The sequence below is a fragment of the Palaemon carinicauda genome, chromosome 14 (assembly GCF_036898095.1).
Source record: "Palaemon carinicauda isolate YSFRI2023 chromosome 14, ASM3689809v2, whole genome shotgun sequence".
In the NCBI taxonomy this organism is placed as follows: domain Eukaryota; kingdom Metazoa; phylum Arthropoda; class Malacostraca; order Decapoda; family Palaemonidae; genus Palaemon; species Palaemon carinicauda.
In genome coordinates, this window is record NC_090738.1 from 32,142,839 (window position 1) to 32,165,948 (window position 23,110).

Consider the following 23,110-nt stretch of genomic DNA (forward strand, 5'->3'; position numbering starts at 1 on the left):
CAAATATGCAAGAGGATATACTATTACTAGGAGACTTCAACTCCCATAACTCCATATGGGACACCAATTGTGTTGATGTTGACATAAATGGTTCAAAGGTTGAACTGATGATGAATGATCATAACCTCTGTATATTAAATGAGGCAGAGAGTAGCACTTACTATTCAAAAGCTCATGGAACCTATTCGTCAATAGATTTAACTCTGTGTTCCAATAATATTGTTGATAGGTTCGAATGGAATGTCTTAAACGACCTGTTTACCAGTGATAATTTTCCTATTTTGATTACCATATTAGGACATACACCAACTTCTTCGATTCAACGATATAATACAGATAAAGCGGACTGGGATAAGTTCAAGTTTTACACTAAGCAAGTGCCTCCCTTTGATTACTCCCAAGATCATGATAAAACAAATGATGACGTTGTGAATTTTATCACACAAGCGGCTGATAAATCGATACCTCTGACTGGCACCCGACAGTTAAAACTTTGTCCCATGGTGGTCAGAGACATTAACCCAGCTGATAAACGAAAAGCATGCAGTTGGAAGAAAATTAGAAACCCTAAATAAAAGATTTAAACATTTGAGCACTGGTCCCCTAATGTTAGGGAATAAAATAAACAAATTGGTTGACATAGCAATAGAAATTAGTGTGTTGAAACCATATTTTAATAGGGTTTCTGCTAAATTCAGAAAGGAAGTAATTAAAGGCAAGATAATTTCATGGCAAAAATACGTGTCAAGCATATCGGATAATACTTCTGTGCAGAAGGTGTGGCAGAAGTTTAGGAAGATTAATGGCTCTTACAGCAAACCAGCGAGACACGTATTAATGCATAACGGCTCGTTAATACATGATACTCAGACAATCTCCAATATTATCGGCAATAATATTGAAAATATAAGCAGCATTGATAATTTAGATGCCCACTTTCGAGCCATTAAAAGAAGAGAAGAAGCAACACCATTGAACTTTGATACTATGGAGGATATCTATTACAATAAAAGATTCACTGAAGAGGAGTTGGAATTTGCCTTATCTAATTGTAGGTCAACAGCCCCGGGTAAAGATAAGATAAATTTTGATATGATTAGAAATCTAGCCCCTTTAGCTAAAGCATATCTATTGGATTTTTACAATCATCTTTGGACCAAACACCTATTTCCAAAGGCATGGAAACATGCAATAGTAATACCAATAGTAAAGGCAGGGAAAGATCCAAGTAATCCAAACAATTACAGACCAATTTCATTAACCAGTTGCATATGTAAATTACTGGAAAAAATGGTAAATTATAGACTAAATTGGTGTTTACGTCGCAATAATATTCTATCAAATTCTCAATTTGGCTCACAATCAGAACGATCTTCTTTGGATTCACTTTCACACTTAGAAAATTATATACGTAGAGGCTTTGAACGAAAACAGATCACAATAGCCATATTTTTTGATATTCAAAAGGCATATGATACAACGTGGAGACACTCGATACTAAAATCCTTACATCAGAATGGTTTTCGAGGACACCTTCCTATTTTTATTAGAAATTTTATTGGTGGAAGAACGTTTCAAACTCGTATTGATAACATTTACTCCGAATCTTTTAATCTTGACAGTGGTGTACCGCAAGGCAGTGTTTTAAGCGGGACTCTTTTTGCATTGGCAATTAACGACATTGTTAATCAAATGCCACAAGGATTGCAAAGTAGTCTATTTGTAGATGACTTTGCAATTTACTATTCCTCCAATAGCCTGCGTCATTTACAAAGGATTCTAAATAGTGCCACTAGAAAAATACTAGCGTGGACCGCATCTGTTGGGTTTAGACTTTCGGCAGAAAAAACTCAAGCCATAATGTTTTATAAAAACAGTAGATGGAAGCAAAACCAAGATATCAGTCTAACATTGGGCAACGTACAAATCCAATTTCAAGATAAGGTAAAGTTTTTGGGACTAATTTTTGACACCCATTTGAATTGGAAAGCACATGTATCATACATCAAATCCAAATGTAACAGTGCTCTTAATTTAATGAGGAAATTATCTCACACAACCTGGGGTGCAAGGAGATCAATTTTACTAATGATGTATAAAGCATTAGTATTATCAAGAATTGATTATGGTAGCCCAATTTATGGTTCAGGATCAGAAGCAACTTTGAAATCTTTAGATCCAATACACACTCGAGGCCTGAGAATTTGTAGCGGAGCATTTAGATCATCCCCAAATATCTCAGTTTTATGTGAAATTGGAGAACCCCCATTGTCTTTGCATCGGGATTTTGTAACAATGCGGAGTGCATTGAAAATTTTATCCACTAATTCTCCAACAAAAAAGCTTTTTAATGAGAGGGACATATTTATAAACAACCATGAACCACCATTCCCAATTAGGGCAAACAGACTGTTACAATCAACAAACGTTAAAGTGAATCTTATCCAACCATCTTTATTTCCCCCACCTTGGATTATGACAAGGACAAGAATCTGTTCTCATCTGTTTTATTTATCAAAAAAATTCACTTATACTCCGAGTCACCACAAGCAAATTACCATAGAACATATTCTGAGAAAAGGTCCTCACTATGCAATATATACTGATGGTTCTAAATCCCCAATGGGTACTGGATGTGCTGCTGTATCTTTAGATGGAACACAACAATTATCGTTGCCAAAAGAATCATCAGTATTTACATCAGAGTTATATGCCATTTTACAAGCAATCAATATGATTAAAACCATTGAAGATAGGAAGAATTTTAAATTTGTCATCTATTCAGATTCTCAAAGTGCCATAGTGGCCCTTAAAAACTATACTCATAGGAACCACTTGATCCTAAGAATTAAAGACCTTATAAGTAAATTATCTTCTCAGTGTGTAAGTGTCGAGTTATGCTGGATACCGGCTCATGTTGGAGTTGTTGGTAATGAAAAGGCGGATGCTGCTGCTAAAGAAGCCATTAAATTACCACAACAAAACATTGACCTCCCAGTTGGAGATTTGATTACATTATTAAGGCATTTCATATTGGAAAAATGGCAGAATATTTGGAATAATGTGCCAGAAAATAATAAATTAAGGCAAATTAAACCGAAGGTTGCTCCTTGGGATTCCTCGACACAAAAGAACAAGAGAACAGAAGTAATTTTAACCAGATTACGAATTGGACACTCGAGATTAACCCATGAATTTTTAATGAGTACACCTCACGGCACGGTTCCAATGTGCAGTGAGTGTGATACTTTTTTTATCTATTAAACATATATTTTCGGTTTGTAAAGTTTTCCAGCGAGAGAGAGAGAGAGAGAGAGATATGTTTTGGTCGGAAAACTTTTTCTGAAATTTTAACTGAATCAAGTAATTTTTCTGTTTCTAGAATTTTAACCTTTTTAAGGAATTCACGTATTATTGATAGAATCTAAATTTTTACCTAAGTTTTTTTTACTAATTCATTTTAAATTACATAGATTTAATATATTGTTAATTATTTTCATCACTCAGATTTCATATATATATATATATATATATATATATATATATATATATATATATATATATATATATATATATATATATATATATATATATATATATATATATATATATATATATATATATATATATATATATATATATATATATATATATATATATATATATATATATATATATTTATTCATCCATCTATTCACCCATATTTAGAATATTTAAAGATTATAATTATATGCTGTATATACATATATATAATTCTTTTTTTTCATTTATTTATTTTTTTCCTTATCAATTGAATTTTTGATAATCTTATATTTCTTTATATCCCGATTTTTTTTTCGGGCCAGCCCTGTGAGAGTCAAGCTTGACTCATTGGGCTGGTAAAACTCCTTCTTTTAATAATAATAATAATAATAATAATAATAATAATAATAATAATAATATATGTCAGGGTGCCGGAAAACTCTCTCTCTCTCTCTCTCTCTCTCTCTCTCTCTCTCTCTCTCTCTCTCTCTCTCTCTCTCTCTCTCTCTCTCTCTCTCTCTGGTAAGGTTGATTCATTTAGAGTAATTTTTTTTCATTATGTTAATTATGATATGGGTGTTTGTGTGTGTGTGTTTATATATATATATATATATATATATATATATATATATATAGACATATGTATATAGATATTTATAGACCTATATAGATACATATGTACTGTATATATATATAATATATATATATATATATATATATATATATATATATATATATATATATATATATATATACTGTATTGTATATATTATATATTCATATAGTTATATATATATTACATATATATATTATATATATGTATATATATATTATATATGTATATATAAATATATATATATATTTATATATATAAATATAAATATATATATATTTATATATATTTATAAATATAAATTTATATATATATATATATATATATATATATATATATATATATATATATATATATATATATAAATATATATATATATGTATATATATATGTATATATATATAAATATATGTAAATATATAAATATATATAAATATATATATATATATATATAAATATATATATATATATATATATATATATATATATATATATATATAAATATATATATATATATATATATATATATATATATATATATATATATATATATATATATATGTATATATATATGTATATATATAAATATATATAAATATATGTATATATAAATATATATAAATATATGTATATATATAAATATATGTATATATATATATATATATATATATATATATATATATATATATGTATTATATATATATATAAATATATATATATATATATATATATATATATATATATATATATATATAAATATATATATAAATATATATATATATATGCATATAAATGTATATAAATATATGTATGTATATATATATATTTATATATATATATATATATATATATATATATATATATATATATATATATATATATATATATATATATATATATATATATATGCATATATCATATATACAATAGTTATATACAATTAGAGCAAGAGGAACAATCTTATGAATATGACAGGAGGGTTTTAAGGTAAAATATTTTTGAATGACTTATAATAATCTCCCTGTGTATCTCTGGTTGTCCTAGAATCAAAATCCCTCCAAGGATTTTAGTTGCTTTCCACTGAGCACCTGGAGAGAAAAAAAAAAGAGCTTAAAAGGACAATACATCCGGGATTATGACTGACAGATCCCACCCACCTTTAAGACCTTAATCCATCTTCTGTTTGAGGACTTCTCCAAACCGAAAACTCCAGGTAAAATGACCGAAATCGTCCACACAATATAGTCTGTGTCTCATCCGCCACTTTCGTTTGGTTCGACCATAACTATGTTTGCCCTGAAGTTCTCCATTATGTGAACTCGTAGCAATAAGATTTGGTTCCGAATTTGAATTAATATTTCTTTTGATTTGATGACTTTCTCTTGGTTTGTCCTGAATAGTTCTTGATGAATTAGTCGTTGATCTCTTCACGTCATCTCATTAGTCACACAAAGAAAAGTGATCACACTGCTTGGCTGAAATCAAGTAGGTTTAAGTAGATTCCAGAATTCCTTCCTGTTACGTAGTAAGAATCGTCAATCTCACCAGTTCCCAATTTTAATAATAAGCCATTACCAGAGCACCATGTACACAATTGATCATATAAATAACTGAAATTTTCTCGCAATTCTAATTATTTAGGTGTGGGACCAAGTTGGCAAATCATCACAACCAGAGTTCCCGAGCTATATATGTATTTTCTTCAATGAAATCCTGGGTCTCCGTTGTAGCCTTTCAGATACCCAGAACTCAATAATTCAATCGCTTGAAATATCTTTTGACTCTCCAAGGCAAAAAATATTTTCCTCTGTGCGATATAGATTTAACCTGTATTCTTATACATTGTTCTTTTCATACCTCAGCCCAAATCCAAATAAATTTATAATTATTTCATTTCACGAGAGACTAAATGATACTATAGGATGAGTAAGTAATCGAATTTAAGCATTTTAGCGGAGTTTTGTTAGTGTTTTGAACTGTTTAACTTCCAGGTTAACTTATGTAAAATAATTGATTTTATTAATTTCGATATATTATGAGAAGTCTGATGGATAAAACCTAGAAATGGGACTATATTCTCTTACGAGTCAGTTTATTTATTTTTTCATTTCCTTTCCTTAATGGGCTACTTTCCCCCCCCCCCAGGGGGGGGGGGGTGACCCTTGGGCTTATAGCATCATGATGAGTTGGTTCATTTATATCTAAATATCGATTTTCTTGATATTGATGGATGTAAAGTCACTCTGAAAACGTTGGAAGAGAACTGATTAATTTTTATTGTGGTCGGGAATAACTGGTATTTCTTGTTTCCTCTACAGAAACCAGCGTGCCCGGTACTTTTTGAAGTCCCTATGACATTGGTGAGTACAGCAAAAATATTTTTAGTCTGCTATAACTATATATATATATATATATATATATATATATATATATATATATATATATATATATATATATATATATATATATATATATATATATATATTATATATATATATATATATATATATATATATATATATATATATATATATATATATATATATATATATATATATATATATATATATATATATATATATATGATACTCATTTCTCAGTGAAGGTAAGGGCTCTCTCTCTCTCTCTCTCTCTGTCTCTCTCTCTCTCTCTCTCTCTCTCTCTCTCTCTCTCTCTCTCTCTCTCTCTCTCTCTCTCTCATATATATATATATATAGCCTAATATATATATATATATATTTTTGGGCTCAAGCCATGGCGTCCTGATGGAAGGATCCTATTTGGTAGCTTCCTTGGGTAATCACTACTAGGATTTTCCCAGAGAATTAAACCACAGGTTATCACAGAATTCTAACTTCTGGAGCGAGTATCCTAAGGGTTTCCCCTTAAGACATCGTGTATCAACAGGGGACACGCATGTATTAACGTGCCACATAGCTATCTACACCCCATATAGAGTTAACGCTTCAATATGGCGGACAGAGAGCGGCTGGGAGCTGAGCCGCAGCCAATCTAGATGTGGCGATATCGGTACTCGCGATGTAAACAGACGGACGCCATTGCTTTTGATGACGTCACGTCCGTCCCCATCCTTTTGCTAGTAGCTCGCTCGATTGGACGTATTTTTCCCTTTGTGCGATTTTATCTGCTTGCATCCTCGCCATGTCTCAACCTTCAGCTTCACCTTCTTCTGGAAAGTTGAGTACAAAGGTTAAAGTATTGTTTAAATAAGCTCTGACCGTAAAGTAAATCTTACTTTTCGAGATATTTGCATAATTGTGGCAGAGCTTTGCCCTACCGGTCAGCGCCATTTTATGACGCTGCTGTTGCTTGCATGCCTTATTTAGTTAGCCGCAACAGCCTTACCGGTATATAAATTACTAATCAGCGCTATTAGTTATTTAGTCTTCATAGCTAGGAACTTTATATCGTGTTTTTGACGCATTAGTTAGGGTCTTCGCTGACCCCATACCAGTAGGCTTTGATTAGCCCCTAGGCCAATGAGCCTATACCAGCGTTAATGCATGATATTTCAGTGATCCTAGTGTTAGTTATGAAGATTTTGGCATTATTTTACAATACCATTGACAGTGATGCAAGTGTTTTTCGCCTTCAGGGACCATATAGGGGGTAGGTTATCTTGAGTGCCTTGCTAACCTAACCTTATGATAGGACCCCTATATGCTCTCTTCATCCCTAGCCCTAGGGCTTCCCTCTGGTAATCTTGTACCCTATTACATGTGATAGGACAAGACTCCTCAGAGTACTGTATCGCCTCCCCACCTAAGGGAATGACCCCTCCCTTAGTGTTGCGGACCTTAAAGGTAGGATCACCTCCTTTAAGCTGAATCGGTCCTTGACCTTTTCCTTGCGATACGTCTTCTCCCTTCCTTGATTAGGGTCTAACACCCCTAATCCAGGTTAGGTTGGGAGGGCTGGTTTATGTACCTTGCTGAAATATACGCGTGCACCGTTTTTCAGTTGGTCCACCTACTATAGGTTAGGGTGAGCATCTTCCTTCCTAGGTGGCCGCTCTGGTGCATAACCCATCCTTTCTTATAAGAAGACCCTTTCCCCCCCCCAACCTATCTCTTGCCTAGCCTAACCTACCAGTAGGTTAGGCTTCATATGTCCCCTGTCCTACACTCCACCCTAGGCTGGAGTGCTGGACCCCGTGGTGCTCCCAGTGTTGTCCGCTCTGATACATAGACCCTCCATAGGGCTATGGAGTCAGTTATCATTTGGTCGACATGAAGAGTCTCCACCCCTTCTTTGGGTACACCCTGTCCTCTCTTGGACTGCCTTAGCCCCCGGCCATTGCGGCCCCTGCTTAGGATGATAGATTCACCTCTATCATGGTGGTACCTTTTCCAGAGGTGTCTTGACTAGGCTAGTACAGCCTTGCCATCCCACCTCCATCTTTGGTACTTGTCCCTTGCCGCCTCTACCCCGGCATTTCCGCCGCTACGGGTGACTTCCTTATCCTTGCCGCCTTTCCCCGAGTGCCGGGGGATCTCCGCCGGCCGCCGGCTTACCGCCGTGGCCTCTCCTTTCCCTCATAGCCTCGGCACACTGCCGACCCCTCCCGGAGTGCCGGCACTAGCAGCCGGCCCCCGGCCCCGGCTATGCTCCTTTATCCTTACCCCTGTCACCCTCCGACTGCCTCCGGCTGCCGGAACCGCCGCTCCTTGCCGGCGGCCGCCGCTACCGGCTGCCGCCACCCTGGCTTCTTTTGACCATAGAATGATCATTCTTGAATGCCAGAAACTCTGCTCGAGCGGCTTCCGGCGTGCCGGGGGTATGCCGGACCCGTCCGGAGGCGGCAAGATGCCTTGCACCCCTTCTCTCAGCTATCTTTACTAGCGATAGCTCCTAAAAACCGCACCTAGACGGCTTGTTAACGCAGACAAACTGGTACGGAATCGTACATTTTGTTCAGTTTTCACTCTGTCTTCTTGTGTGTTTCATCTTTCCAGCACGCTACGTGTAATTGGTACGTCTGGTTGCCGGAACCTTACTAGGATCTCATGATCCCCAGACTTTCTTGATAAGATTTCAAGCCTAGTCTATAATATGGTTATTCTAGATGGAATTCCCATTATCAAGACACCTTCCATGGAGGCCTACGGCCACCTGGGACTGTCCGATGCTACGGCAACCAGCCGGGCGGGTTACACGAGGCATGCGTCTGTCTCCTTTCACCCACCCTTCTGTGCATCACAATTAATTTAAGTTAATATTAACTTGTTAATAATTAACTTTATATACGAGCCATATTATGACTCTACAATACTCATCGTCTCTTTCTTTTACAGGAGGAGTACGTCATGTGTGACCACGACTTCTGCGCGGTCCATCGGCCACACTTCTATGGACACACGGCGTGTAGGACACACGCCCCTTGTGCTCACAAGAGAGGGGATCTCAAGTACTGGGGCCCCACCACCTGTTCGGTCTGCCAAGAATGCTTACAGAAAGCATTCTATGATTCTCCCTCAGCGGAGATTCGCCCCCCAGATGCTGAAGCCTTGATGAGGATGGGGGGCTTAGGGACTAGCAGTTGGGCTCTAATGAACAATGGGAACTACTTCCCCACTGGACCTCGGTGCCCAACTGTTGATCCAACTAAATTAGTCAGCACTTTCTCTCCGTTCCTTTGATTACTTCTTATTTTCTCCCATCTCTTCCTCTTGGGCATGAACTTGTTGACGACTTTAGCTTGTACGACTTAGGTTTTGACTGCTGCTTTGGATTTGGCGCAGGGTGGGATGGATGTCATGCCATCTCAACCTGTACAAATTTAGACGCCATCACCCTCTGGCAGACCCCATTGGGTGCAGACTAAGTCTGTTAAGAGTCGGGCTCCAATGATCCGGTTTTAAGTCACCCATATTTGCGGGTAATGGGTGACGCTAGGCATTGGAGTCGTCGGTGGGAGGGGCTAACTACTCCCACTGACCAGTGTACGCCCACCTTAAGAGAGGCAGCCCCTCTCTAATAGAGGACTGGTCCCCGCTGAAGCCTCTTCTCGTGTTGGGCCACATGGGATAGGAGGACTGAAATCCTCTGATAAGAGGTGGATAACCCGGCTTGCTTCTACTCCTAAAACTAACCCCTCTGTTGACGACCCGGAAACTCTAAAGGACCATGCTACTTATGTTCAAAAACAAAGTAATTTGGGTGACATGGAGAATTTGCGAATCCTTCACATCACTCAGATCCCCATTGAAACCAATTACGATGTTCTATATAAATTATTTCAATGTTATGGTCACATCAGGGAAATTAGGATGAGGCTTGAAGGTGACAAATGGGATTCATGGATATCATTTGATAACCATGATGAAGCATTCAAAGCTATCAATGATATCATAAATATTAAAATCAGTAATTTGAATTTCAAGGGTGCTCTTTGCGATCGGGTACCCAAGAATCTGGATGTATATAGGCCTGCAGATTGGATTGATAAAAGTATAGAGGTAGTTGTACCTTCCCAGAGAAAGCCAAAACCACCAAAGTGGCTTATTGCTCAATCAAAAGGGAGTACTGGAAATTATTTCAAAATATGTAAATTTCTTCAAAAGAAAGTAGGTACTATCGCACCAGGAGATATATCTCGGTTTGGAAAGAACAGTTTCCTAATAAGTGCCAAATCAGAAACTCAATCGGTTATACTTTCCAATTTAAATACAGATAACGAAGACATAAAGCTGGATGTGAAACCCCATCTAAACTTCAGTTATGGAAGGGGAGTAGTTTTTAATAGAGACTTATATGAATTCACAGAAGAGGAGATATTGGCCATGTGTCCTTTAACTGTGTGGAAAGTGCATAAAGTCCCTGGAACGTCAATGATTATCCTGACTTTCCAGGATGCTGATGTGCCTTTCCACATTTACAAAGAGAATGAACGAATTAAAGTGCGAACTTTTAAGCAGAAGCCGCTGCAATGTTTTAATTGCTCTAGATATGGGCATCCATCTAAAGTATGTAAGAATGATAAAATGTGTAGTACATGCTCTAATGTTTACCATGGAGACTGTACACTAGAGGCCAATTGTATAAACTGCAATTTGAATCACAAATCTACGGATAGGAACTGCCAGCAATATAAATTAGAAGAGGCTGCTCTCAATAAATCCAGTATTGAACACATAAGTGTGGGGCATGCCAAGAGACTATTGAGTAAATCAGCAAGTTATGCAAAAGTATTGAAATCGGGAGAAAAAATGAGGCAGGAGACATCCAGCCCACCTAATACTGCCTCTATTCCCCAGAAAAGAAATTTGCCATCTTCTGATAGAATTCTAAGGGATAAGGCAAGAATATCACGTAAGACCTTTCTCACCTCTAGTAAACCTTTGTCCCCCACTACAAAGGATAATTCTAACCTCTCTCAGGCTATATCTTTGCCTGATTTGATGGAGGTTCCACATGAAACAGAATTATCAGGTGCGCCTGTAGTGGGGAAAGCATCAAAACCTAATAAATCACCACCTGTCAATAGGAAAAGAGAGAGACCTCCATCTCTCTCACCCCCATCCATTAAAAACACAAAAGTTATGTCATCAAATAGATATGATGTTTTGCCTGTTGATATTTCAGATCAACAGGAAAACTTCTTGAATCAATCAAAAATTCAAGTGGAGGTCCACCATCCCCCACAAGAAATAGGTAACAACAACACTGAAAAGGCTAATATAAAACCTAATTTATCAAGACCCAAACTTAAGAAGCCTACAGAAAATATTGTCAAATCAAAAACTGTCAATGGGAAGACCTCATCAAAGATGTCTTCCAGAAAATAATACATAGTTTTTTCATCCATTTTGCAATGGAATTGTCAGGGTTTGAGGGCCAAATATGAAGAACTTAAGCTCTTAATTCACGAGCATTCCCCCATAATTGTATGTCTCCAGGAGAGCAAGCTTGATGCTAATACCCCTTGTCCTCGCGAATATATTAGTTATAGGACACCTTATGATCACGGAGTAGGGAGCCATGGCGGAAGTCTCATGTACATTCGTCGAGATGTTCCCCAAATACCTATATCTATACGTACAACCCTGCAGGCAGTTGTTGTACAAATTGATATAGGGAGAAAATATACAATATGCTCTCTGTACTTACCTCCAAATGATGATATTTTATATGATGATTTAGCAGAGGTCATCAACAACTCCCTCAACCTTTTCTCTTACTGGGAGATATGAATGGTAGACATCCTTTATGGGGTGATGTTTTGGCCAACACAAGGGGCAATATTATCTCATCAATTGTGGAGAATGAGGATGTGGGACTCCTTAATACAGGAGAGCCCACACACTTCCATGTTCAGACAGGTACTTTGTCATGCATTGACCTTTCAATTGCAAGCTCTAACTGCCTTCTTGATTTTGATTGGAGGACATTAGACGATTGGCATACTAGTGATCATGCACCAATCATTATAAACACCAACAAGGATCCGCCTTTGCAAAGATTGCCACGTTGGAATCTAGACAAGGCAGACTGGGCTAAATTTTGTGAGCTAAGTGAAATCGAAGGGAGAGCAGAACAGTTTGAAAGTGTTGATGATGCCATAGACCTACTGAATGGAATTCTTCATACAGCAGGAGTCAATTCAATTCCCAAAACAACAGGGTTATTCAAACGACGACCAGTCCCGTGGTGGTCTTCAGAACTAACTGCACTCCACAGAGCCACAAGAAGATCTCTAACACGATTGCGTAGACGCAGAACTGATGAGAATTTAATTATGTACAAGAAATGTAGAGCACAGTTCCGTCGTGCCATGAAAGAAGCAAGGCGCCAGTCATGGATGTCTTTTGTTTCCTCCATTAACAGTAGAACACCACCATCTTCTGTGTGGAGGAAAGTAAAAAAGATAGCTGGCAAATTCACCCCCAACCCACCACCAGTGTTGAGGGTGAATGGCCAGTATGTAACTGAAGCAAATGAAGTTAGCAATGCCCTGGCTAATCATTTTTCAAATGTATCTAGCAAGTGTGAAGGAGCCCCTGGTCACCAGTATAGGAGCACTGAAGAAAAGAAAATTTTAAATTTTGCAACAAGAAGGGAAGAGTCGTATAATTCTCCTTTCACTGAAAGAGAATTTGATTCCGCACTTGCTCATTGCAATGATACAGCCCCTGGACCCGATGGAATTCCATATGCAATGATTAAACATGTACATTTTAAGACAAAGCTATTTATTTTAAGTATTATTAATAGAATATGGCATGATCATAGTTACCCAAGTGTTTGGGAACTAGCCATTATTTTAGCTTTTTTAAAACCCGGTAAAGACAAGTTTTTAGCAGGAAACTATCGTCCTATTGCATTGACATCTTGTTTATGTAAAATCATGGAGAAGATGGTCAATGCAAGGCTGATATGGTACCTTGAAAAGAAAGGTATTTTATCACCGATTCAATGTGGATTCCGAAAAATGCACTCAACGACTGATGTGTTGATACGACTTGAGTCTTCTATTTGTGAAGCCTTTGCTTCCAAACAGCACCATGTTACAGTATTTTTTGACCTTGAAAAGGCATATGATACCACATGGAGATATGGTATTCTTAAAACCATTCATGAATTGGGATTGAGAGGAGAGCTGCCACTATTTATTCAGGCATTTCTTTCACGTAGAGTTTTTCAAGTGAGAGTGGGGGAAACTCTATCAGAGAGTAAGTGCCAGGAAGAAGGAGTTCCTCAGGGTAGTGTGCTGAGTGTAACCCTTTTTGCACTAGCAATTAATGGGATATCCTCAGCCATTCCCCAGGATGTTCTCTCAACATTATTTGTGGATGATCTCTCAATATCATTTGCTGGCACTAGAATGGCAATGGTTGAGAGAAAAATCCAACTCTCTATTGATAAAATTATCCAGTGGGCTGACATGAATGGATTTAAGTTCTCGACAAGTAAAACTACCATTGTCCATTTTTGTCGTATCCGGGGAGTACATCCAGACCCGGATATATACATTAAAGGTCAACGGATACCATGTGTATCGGAAACCAAATTTTTAGGTTTGATATTTGACTGTAGACTTACATGGGTTTCTCACCTAAAAGCGCTAAAAGCTAAATGTGTTGAAGCTCTGAATATCTTAAAAGTATTGGCCCATACATCAGGGGGGGGCAGACCGCAATACTATTTTAAAATTATACAAGGCCTTGATTTTTTCCAAAATTAGTTATGGTTGTGAGGTATATTCCTCAGCCACCCCAAGCCGGTTAAAAATATTAGACTCGATACATCATGCAGGTATTAGATTATCTACTGGAGCTTTTAAAACCTCGCCTATCCCAAGTCTCCTTGTTGATGCTGGAGAGTTACCTCTAGACCTTTACCGAATGTCTTCCATTCTTCGGTATTGGTTTAGATTGCAAAGACTCCCTAGCTCTCTAGTCTTTCAGACTGCAAGCCTTGTAAGACACGCATCATACTTTGAGTTGCACCCAAAATCTCCTCAACCTTATGGCTTTCGGGTGAAACGATTTTTAAATAGTCTGGATATAATTAGAAATAAGGTACTTCCATTCAAGGTATCATCAACGCCTCCATGGAAATTACCTGACATATCTTTTTGTAAATACTTTATTGGAGTTAAGAAGAATATGACTGACTTAGAATCCAGGTCTCTTTTTATGGAACATGTCGAAGAACATAGGGGATCGACTTTTATATATACTGATGGCTCCAAATCTGATGCTGGCGTTGGATTTGGAGTACATAGTAATGATTTTAATTGTAGAGGTGCACTTCCTCTAACAGCTTCCATATTTACTGCCGAACTGTATGGCATATTAACCGCTATTGAGAAAATAGCTTTGGAAAAGGAGGGTAATTTTACAATTTTTAGTGATGCAAGGAGTGTTCTTCAAGCTTTAGAAGTTTTTAATTCTAGTAACCCTCTAGTTTTAAAGATTTTAGAATGGCTTTTTATTATTGGACGGAAAGGTATAACTGTTCGATTTTGTTGGGTTCCAGCACATGTAGGTGTGTCTGGGAATGAGAAGGCAGATTTACTGGCGAAGAATGCGGCATCCGAGTTGCTACCAAGGAGGTATCCCATTCCATGTAACGATCTCCTACCTTACATCAAGAAATTGGTTTGTGATAAATGGCAACAGCACTGGGACAGTCAAGATGGCAATAAAATGAGGGAAGTAACAAATATCATATCACCTTGGAGGTATAACATGATTCCCCGAAAATGGGAGACGACTCTTTGTCGTCTCCGTATTGGTCACACACGGTTGACACACGAGTTTCTGCTGAAGGGCCAACACCAACCGTATTGCGAGGACTGCTTAGTACCTTTAACAGTGAGGCATTTGTTGACCGAATGCCCTAATTTTACTAACTTAAGAACTAGATATCTGTTTGAGGCTCGAGGCGAGGATGGCAGGTTTATCCTTGCCAAGATTCTTGGACATGATGTGTCTTACTATGCGAGCGGAATTTTTAGATTTATTTCAGAAGCAGGTCTTCTGAAAACTATTTAACTATTTTAATGACTTCTTAATTTTTATGGTTTTAATCGAATTCTCTTTTAATTTTCATATACAGTAAATGGTATCGGCGTCAATGACCTTAGATGTCAGGATGCCAGAAAACTTTCAATCAATCAATCAATCAATCAGCGGAGATTCGGGACACTGCTCGGGACAACCTACGCAAGTGGGTACGTGGCTTTCAGAAGAACGCCACTGGACCATACCTAGCCACAGAAGAAATGAGGTCTTTGCTGTTCCCAAAGGCCTCTCCAGACTCAGTGGTCCCAGTCGAACAGATCCCCGTAGTCCAGATTACAGTGGAACCTGATGTTGTCATGGCTCAGTCCATGAATGATTGTCACCTGGATTCAGAACATGATGAACGCATGTCAGAGATCTCGGAGGACACCGAGAAAACCCTTATGGCCCAGGGTGAAGGGGATGATGATGAAGAAGAGGACCGGGTAGTGTATACCGAGTCCGATAAGGAGGATGCCCCTCCCTCCATCCCCCCTCCTACTCCTACACCGACGGAAGTGTCTCTCCCGTCTACGTCCTCCACCACGACTCCTCTACCTACGGCACAGGATATGATTCGGCTCATTGAATCCGTGATGGAGCAGAAGCTCCAAGAAACTCACCAGATCATTCGGTCGATGGGAGGTTCCAAGGAATCTCGCAAAATCTCCATCAAGGACCTCCCCGCATGCTCGAGCGACAATCCGTGGCGATTCGCCGAGCATATGGTCATCGCTGACGACAAGATCTTCGTCAGCGATAAGATCGGTTCCATACCCCTGGTAGAAGTGGAGTTCTTCCCCCACTTTGAGGCGTATCCGGACTGTTACGTCCGTCTACGTTCAGAACCATCCTCAAAGGAAGAGACCGAACCGAAGGAGAAAATAGTGTTCGATCTCTCGAAGGCCCAGGCTATGCTTGCCAAAGCGCTTAAGAGCAGAGGCTTTACCTGCTCTGGACTTCCGGCTCTGAGCAAGAAGTACCCCACCTACGTTGCGCCCGATGAAGTGGTGATACCCTTCACGGAAAAGGCCTTCGCTGCCTGCTTTAAGGCTGTAGAAGAAGGGAAATCCTGCCCTGCATTGGAGGAATGCAGACCTTTCTCCGCAGTCACCCCGCCCGACACCAAACACTGGAAGGATGTGCAACACACCTTCGTGGTGGGCAAACTAGATCCTGACGTTGCTGGACGTCAGTTTAATGAGGACCTCCCCAAGCTAAACGATCACCTCCTTCGTAGGGAACAGGAAACGAAGGAGAGGCTGGCAGCATCTCTCACTCTCCAGGTCCAGATGGACGTAATGGCTGGCGACACCAGAGTCCCTGACCATTACATGGTCCTTGCCAAATCTCATATGGCAACCTTAGTCAAGGATCTGTACCACTTCATGCGAGCTCGTAGAGCCTGCAGAGAATTTGTGTTCTCCAGTGCCACTGTCAGACACGAACCCCGGAAACTGATTTCCTCCAACATCTGGGGCAAGTACCTCTTCCCGTCTGATCTAGTGAAAGAGATCACAGACAAGGCCGCATCTGAGAACAGGAACCTTCTCAACAAATGGGGCATGTCTAGGAAGAGAAAGCCCTCTCAGGATGACGGTCCTCAGCCTAAGAGGAAGCAGTCGAAGCATAGACCCCAGCAACGTCAGCACAGACGTCAGTTTCCGGCACCCGCTACTCCCCAAGTGGCCGCTCAGCCACCACAGACCTTTCAGTTGGTCCCACAGCCGGTTTTGTCCTCATCACCGGCCTTCAACCCCGCCTTCGAGCAGCACTCCACTACCTTTCGTCCCAAAGGTAGAAGCTCAGGCAGGGGTTCCGGCAGAGATTCCTCTCGCCGGCCCTCCAGAGGCAGAGGAGGACAGGGAGCTAGCGGCCGAGGCAGCAAGTCCTCGGGACCCCAGAAGCAATGAAGTGCTTCCGGTGGGAGGAAGACTCCGCCACTTCCAGGATCGTTGGACCTTCGACTCCTGGGCACACAGCATCATCAAGAAAGGTCTGGGCTGGAGCTGGGCGCAACCACCCCCAACCTTCCAGCAATTCTTCCAACGTTCAACCCCCCTCCTGGAAGAATATGTGCTAGACCTCTTGAACAAGAAGGTGATAAGAAGGGTGAAGTCCACAAGGTTCCAAGGGAGACTGTTTTGTGTCCCCAAGAAAGACTCAGACAGACTCAGAGTCATTCTGGACTTATCCCCCCTCAACGTATTCATATCGAACAACAAGTTCAAGATGCTGACTCTTCAACAGATCAGAACCCTCCTGCCTCGAGGGTCTTTCACGGTCTCGATAGACCTGGCGGACGCATACTGGCACATACCAATGAACCATCACGCTTCCTCCTACCTAGGATTCCGACTCCAACGGAAAAGCTATGCCTTCCGGGCCATGCCCTTCGGACTCAACGTGGCCCCTCGGATATTCACAAAGCTAGCGGACGCAGTAGTACAACAGCTCCGCATCCGAAACGTCCAGGTGATGGCCTACCTCGACGACTGGCTAGTGTGGGCGCCCTCGCCCGAGGATTGTATAGAATCCTGCAGAAAAGTTACCCAGTTTCTCGAACACCTGGGATTCCAGATAAACGCGAAAAAGTCTCGCCTATCTCCAGCTCAGAAGTTCCAATGGTTAGGCATCCACTGGAATCTTCAGTCACACCGCCTTTCCATTCCAGCAAAGAAAAGGAAGGAAATAGCAGGGTCTGTCAAGCGACTGTTAAAATCCAAACGGATCTCAAGACGCCAGCAGGAACAAGTTCTAGGCTCTCTACAGTTCGCCTCGATCACAAACCCAGTGCTTCGTGCACAGCTAAAGGATGCAGCGGGAGTCTGGAGACGTTCCGCATCCATCGCTGGAAGAGACCTCAAGAGACGGCTCCCAAGCAGACTTCGACTTCTTCTAAAGCCGTGGTCAGAAGCGAGGGCCCTAAAAAGGTCCCTTCCTCTCCAACACCCACCTCCATCTCTCAACATCCATACGGACGCTTCGTTGGAGGGTTGGGGAGGTCACTCCCACCAAAAACAGGCTCAAGGCACTTGGTCTCCCCTATTCAAGACGTTTCACATCAACATCTTGGAGGCCATGGCGGTTCTTCTGACGCTGAAGAAACTCTCCCCGCCCCCGTCGATACACATTCGCCTGACCCTGGACAGCTCTGTGGTAGTGCGTTGTCTCAATCGCCAGGGCTCAAGATCGCCCAAGATAAATCAGGTGCTCCTGACAATCTTCTGTCTGGCAGAAAGGAAGAAATGGCACCTGTCTGCAGTTCACCTACAAGGATTCCGCAATGTGACAGCGGACGCTCTATCTCGGACAAACCCGATAGAGTCGGAATGGTCTCTAGACGCAAGATCATTCTCCTTCATCTCTCACCGAGTCCCAGAACTCCAGATCGACCTCTTCGCAACGAGCGACAACCATCAACTTCCTCGACATGTAGCCCCGTACGAGGACCCCTAGCGGAAGCGGTGGACGCCATGACCTTGGATTGGAACAGATGGGCCAAGATTTACCTGTTCCCTCCCACCAATCTTCTGCTGAAAGTCCTCTCCAAATTGAGAACCTTCAAAGGGACAGCAGCTCTAGTGGCTCCCAAGTGGCCCCGCAGCAACTGGTACCCCTTGATCCTGGAGATGCAGCCAACGCTGATCCCCCTCCCGGACCCAGTTCTCTCCCAGCAAATACAGAAGTCGACTGTCTTCGCTTCATCATCGAAAATCAAGGACCTTCATCTCATGATTTTCTCACCCTAGCCGCTAAGAAAAGGTTTGGGATTTCGAAGGAGAGTCTAGACTTCCTCGAGGAATACAAGACCGAATCCACGAGAAGGCAATACGAATCGTCTTGGAGGAAATGGGTCTCCTTCGTCAAGGCAAAGAACCCCTCGAAAATCACCATAGATTTTTGCATGTCCTTCTTCATTCACCTTCATGGACAAGGCTTGGCAGCCAACACGATTTCTACTTGCAAATCGGCCTTGACTAGACCTTTGTCATACGCCTTCCAAATAGATCTGTCTAGCGACATCTTCAACATACTACCGAAGGCCTGTGCCCGTTTACGACTGGCACCCCCTCCGAAACCAATCACTTGGTCTCTAGACAAAGTTCTCCACTTCGCCTCCAACTTGGACAATGATTCATGCCCTCTTAAGGACCTGACTCAGAAAGTTATATTTCTCTTCGCTCTAGCTTCGGGAGCCCGAGTCAGCGAAATAGTGGCACTATCTAGAGAAGAGGGACATATCGTTTTCAACGATTCAGGAGACCTCTCCCTCTTCCCTGATCCGACGTTTCTCGCAAAGAACGAATTACCTACCAAACGATGGGGCCCGTGGAGGATATGCCCCTTGAAGGAAGATGCCTCTCTATGTCCAGTAGAGAGCCTTAAGGTCTATCTTCATAGAACTTCAAACTTTGGTGGAGGCCAACTCTTCAAAGGAGAAACATCGGGCAGCGACCTGTCACTGAAACAATTGAGAGCTAAAATCACCTACTTCATTCGCAGAGCGGATCCAGACAGTACACCCGCTGGTCATGATCCTAGGAAAGTCGCTTCGTCTCTGAATTTCTTTCAGAGTATGGATTTCGAAAGCCTCAAGAACTATACAGGCTGGAAATCCTCGCGTGTTTTCTTTAAACATTATGCGAAACAAGTGCACGAAGTGAAACATTTTGTGGTAGCCGCAGGTAGTGTTATGAAACCTGCTCTGAACTCTGCTTAGAACAGTGAGTTATTAGGGACTCTAACTCGTCGGGTGCCTATGTTGACCCTCAAGTGATACGTAGTGAAGCAGAAACCACCTTGTGCTTTCTTTAACTGTTCTTACCTCAGGTGAAATGTCATAGTAGATTACCACATGAGTGCTACATGCCACGTGCATGACGTGTGTTACATAAAGACTAACGTTCCGTAGAACGAGTGCCTACTAATACTTGATTCTTCCCTTTCAGACTCAAGAGCACGCCTTTATGACTAAGTACATTTTTATCAATGTAAATGTTTTTTACTATTTATTGCATGACATGTATTGATTTACCTGCAATTATCTAATAAAATGTCTATTTTATTACTTGTGCGTCTCCCTTGCTCCTTTCTTACTATGAAATATACTAATTGTCATAGTTTTATTACCCTTTATTCTTGGTTAAGGAAAATGCCAGGATTTACTCCGGGCATTTATTTATATAGAGCAAGTAAGTTTCCTTAGCGAATACTTACTCAGTTATGAAGATGAGTCAACTCCATGCACGAAGTGTACAACCACCACTTCTTCAAGTTTGTTTCGACGCGAATACCAAATCGCTCTGACTTATCTTTTGGATCTCATTGTTCCTTCAGCCTATATGAATAGCCTTCCCATGACCACTTTGATCTCAGCATAGCCCGTGGGGACTTCCATGCCAGGGGGGCAGGAAGGCAACTGCCTCACGGTAGCTCTAGTATAGACCACTATGCTTTCGGCTCAATGTTTTAGCACTCACTTATAAAGGGGAAAAAGTCTACCACGATACTCTAATTCTCTGGTACTCTTCCATCAGGACGCCATGGCTTGAGCCCAAAAAACGGATTTTGAGCTAAGCGAAAAATCTATTTTTGGGTGAGATAGCCATGGCGTCCTGATGGACCCGCCCTGTCTGTTATCAGGTCCCGCCCTGCGCCGCTGTATCATGGTGATGAGCGAGCTCCAGACTTACGGATGAGGACGGACGTGACGTCATCAAAAGCAATGGCGTCCGTCTGTTTACATCGCGAGTACCGATATCGCCACATCTAGATTGGCTGCGGCTCAGCTCCCAGCCGCTCTCTGTCCGCCATATTGAAGCGTTAACTCTATATGGGGTGTAGATAGCTATGTGGCACGTTAATACATGCGTGTCCCCTGTTGATACACGATGTCTTAAGGGGAAACCCTTAGGATACTCGCTCCAGAAGTTAGAATTCTGTGATAACCTGTGGTTTAATTCTCTGGGAAAATCCTAGTAGTGATTACCCAAGGAAGCTACCAAATAGGATCCTTCCATCAGGACGCCATGGCTATCTCACCCAAAAATAGATTTTTCGCTTCGCTCAAAATCTGTTATATATATATATATATATATATATATATATATATATATATATATATATATATATATATATATATACAGTATATACATACATATATATACAGTATATACATATATATATACATATATATATATATATATATATATATATATATATATATATATATATATATATATATATATATATATATATATAACAGATTTTGAGTGAAGCAAAAAATCTATTTTTGGGTGAGATGGCCATGTCGTCCTGATGGAAGTTCCTATAGGGTAGCTTCCTAGGGTATATTACAACTACGGCGATATTCCCAGAGAATTTACCTTAAGGTACCCAGAATTCTAACTCCTGGAGCGAATATCCCTAATGAAAGGGATATCGCGACATATCAGAGAACGTATTCTTGACACGCCACATGGCAATCTGCACCCCAAACAGAGATAACACATTGAAGGGGTCAATTGGCAAGAAAACGAAAATGGGGAAGAAAAAGGGGGGAGCCGCTCCTAAGGCTCCCTCTTCTCCCGTTTCGTAAGCGTGCCTGGCGCCAATCCTGGCGCCATCTGTATTCCTTGGAGCGATACACGAGGTGCTACAGATACTGTATGTAAGGAGGGGGCCTACAGCCCTTTCATAGAGGGGAAGGGCGGGTCTATCAGGACGACATGGCCATCTCACCCAAAAATAGATTTTTCGCGTCGCTCAAAATTCGTTTTTTGGGCTCAAGCCATGTCGTCCTGATGGAAGTATACCCGAGCATTACTGTATCTGTGGATTCTCAGAACGTGCCGTACTCCCCGGAGGTAATTTTTCCCGGTCGACTAGACCTAGAGACCTAAGATGTTACCGTTATACATCTTTTCAACTAACCATAAACCATGTTAGAGCTTCCTGCCCCCTACAGGGAAGAGTCCTACTAGACTCTGGAAAAGTCTCGAAGAGTACATATACCTATGTATGAATACCAGGCAAGCCAATATAGTGGTCTCACCCTATATTAAGTAAAGCATAGTTTGTAAAGAACCACTGCATCAATATGAAATATCGACCAGTTCTCGGCACAATACTTGTATTGGACAAAGGTTTATATCCGCATAGGAGGAAACTTGTAAATCCGCCACCATCCCGTTATGGGATGGAGTCCTCCCGTTAAGGGAAAGCATAAACCAATGTAACATAGCCTGCATAAAGGAACAATTCTATAAGAATTATCCCAGATAAAGTACATAGAATGAATGTTCAATTATACCAATAAATTGACACAGGTGAAGGAGACGCAAGGTTCTCAAGAACAAGTTTATTGACAGACAATAAATAGACAGGTTAACAACATATATATATATATATATATATATATATATATATATATATATATATATAT

General features: G+C 40.3%; 1 long non-coding RNA gene across 1 annotated transcript in view; it reads left to right on the forward strand.

Moving 5' to 3' along the window:
- The first annotated feature begins 6,449 nt into the window (after positions 1 to 6,449).
- The window catches only part of LOC137653156 (uncharacterized), a 286,289-nt gene continuing 269,628 nt past the window's right edge, over positions 6,450 to 23,110 (forward strand). Inside the window, exon 1 of the long non-coding RNA XR_011046411.1 lies at positions 6,450 to 6,495. This is a non-coding gene — a long non-coding RNA (uncharacterized lncRNA). The remainder of the gene's footprint in view (positions 6,496 to 23,110) is intronic.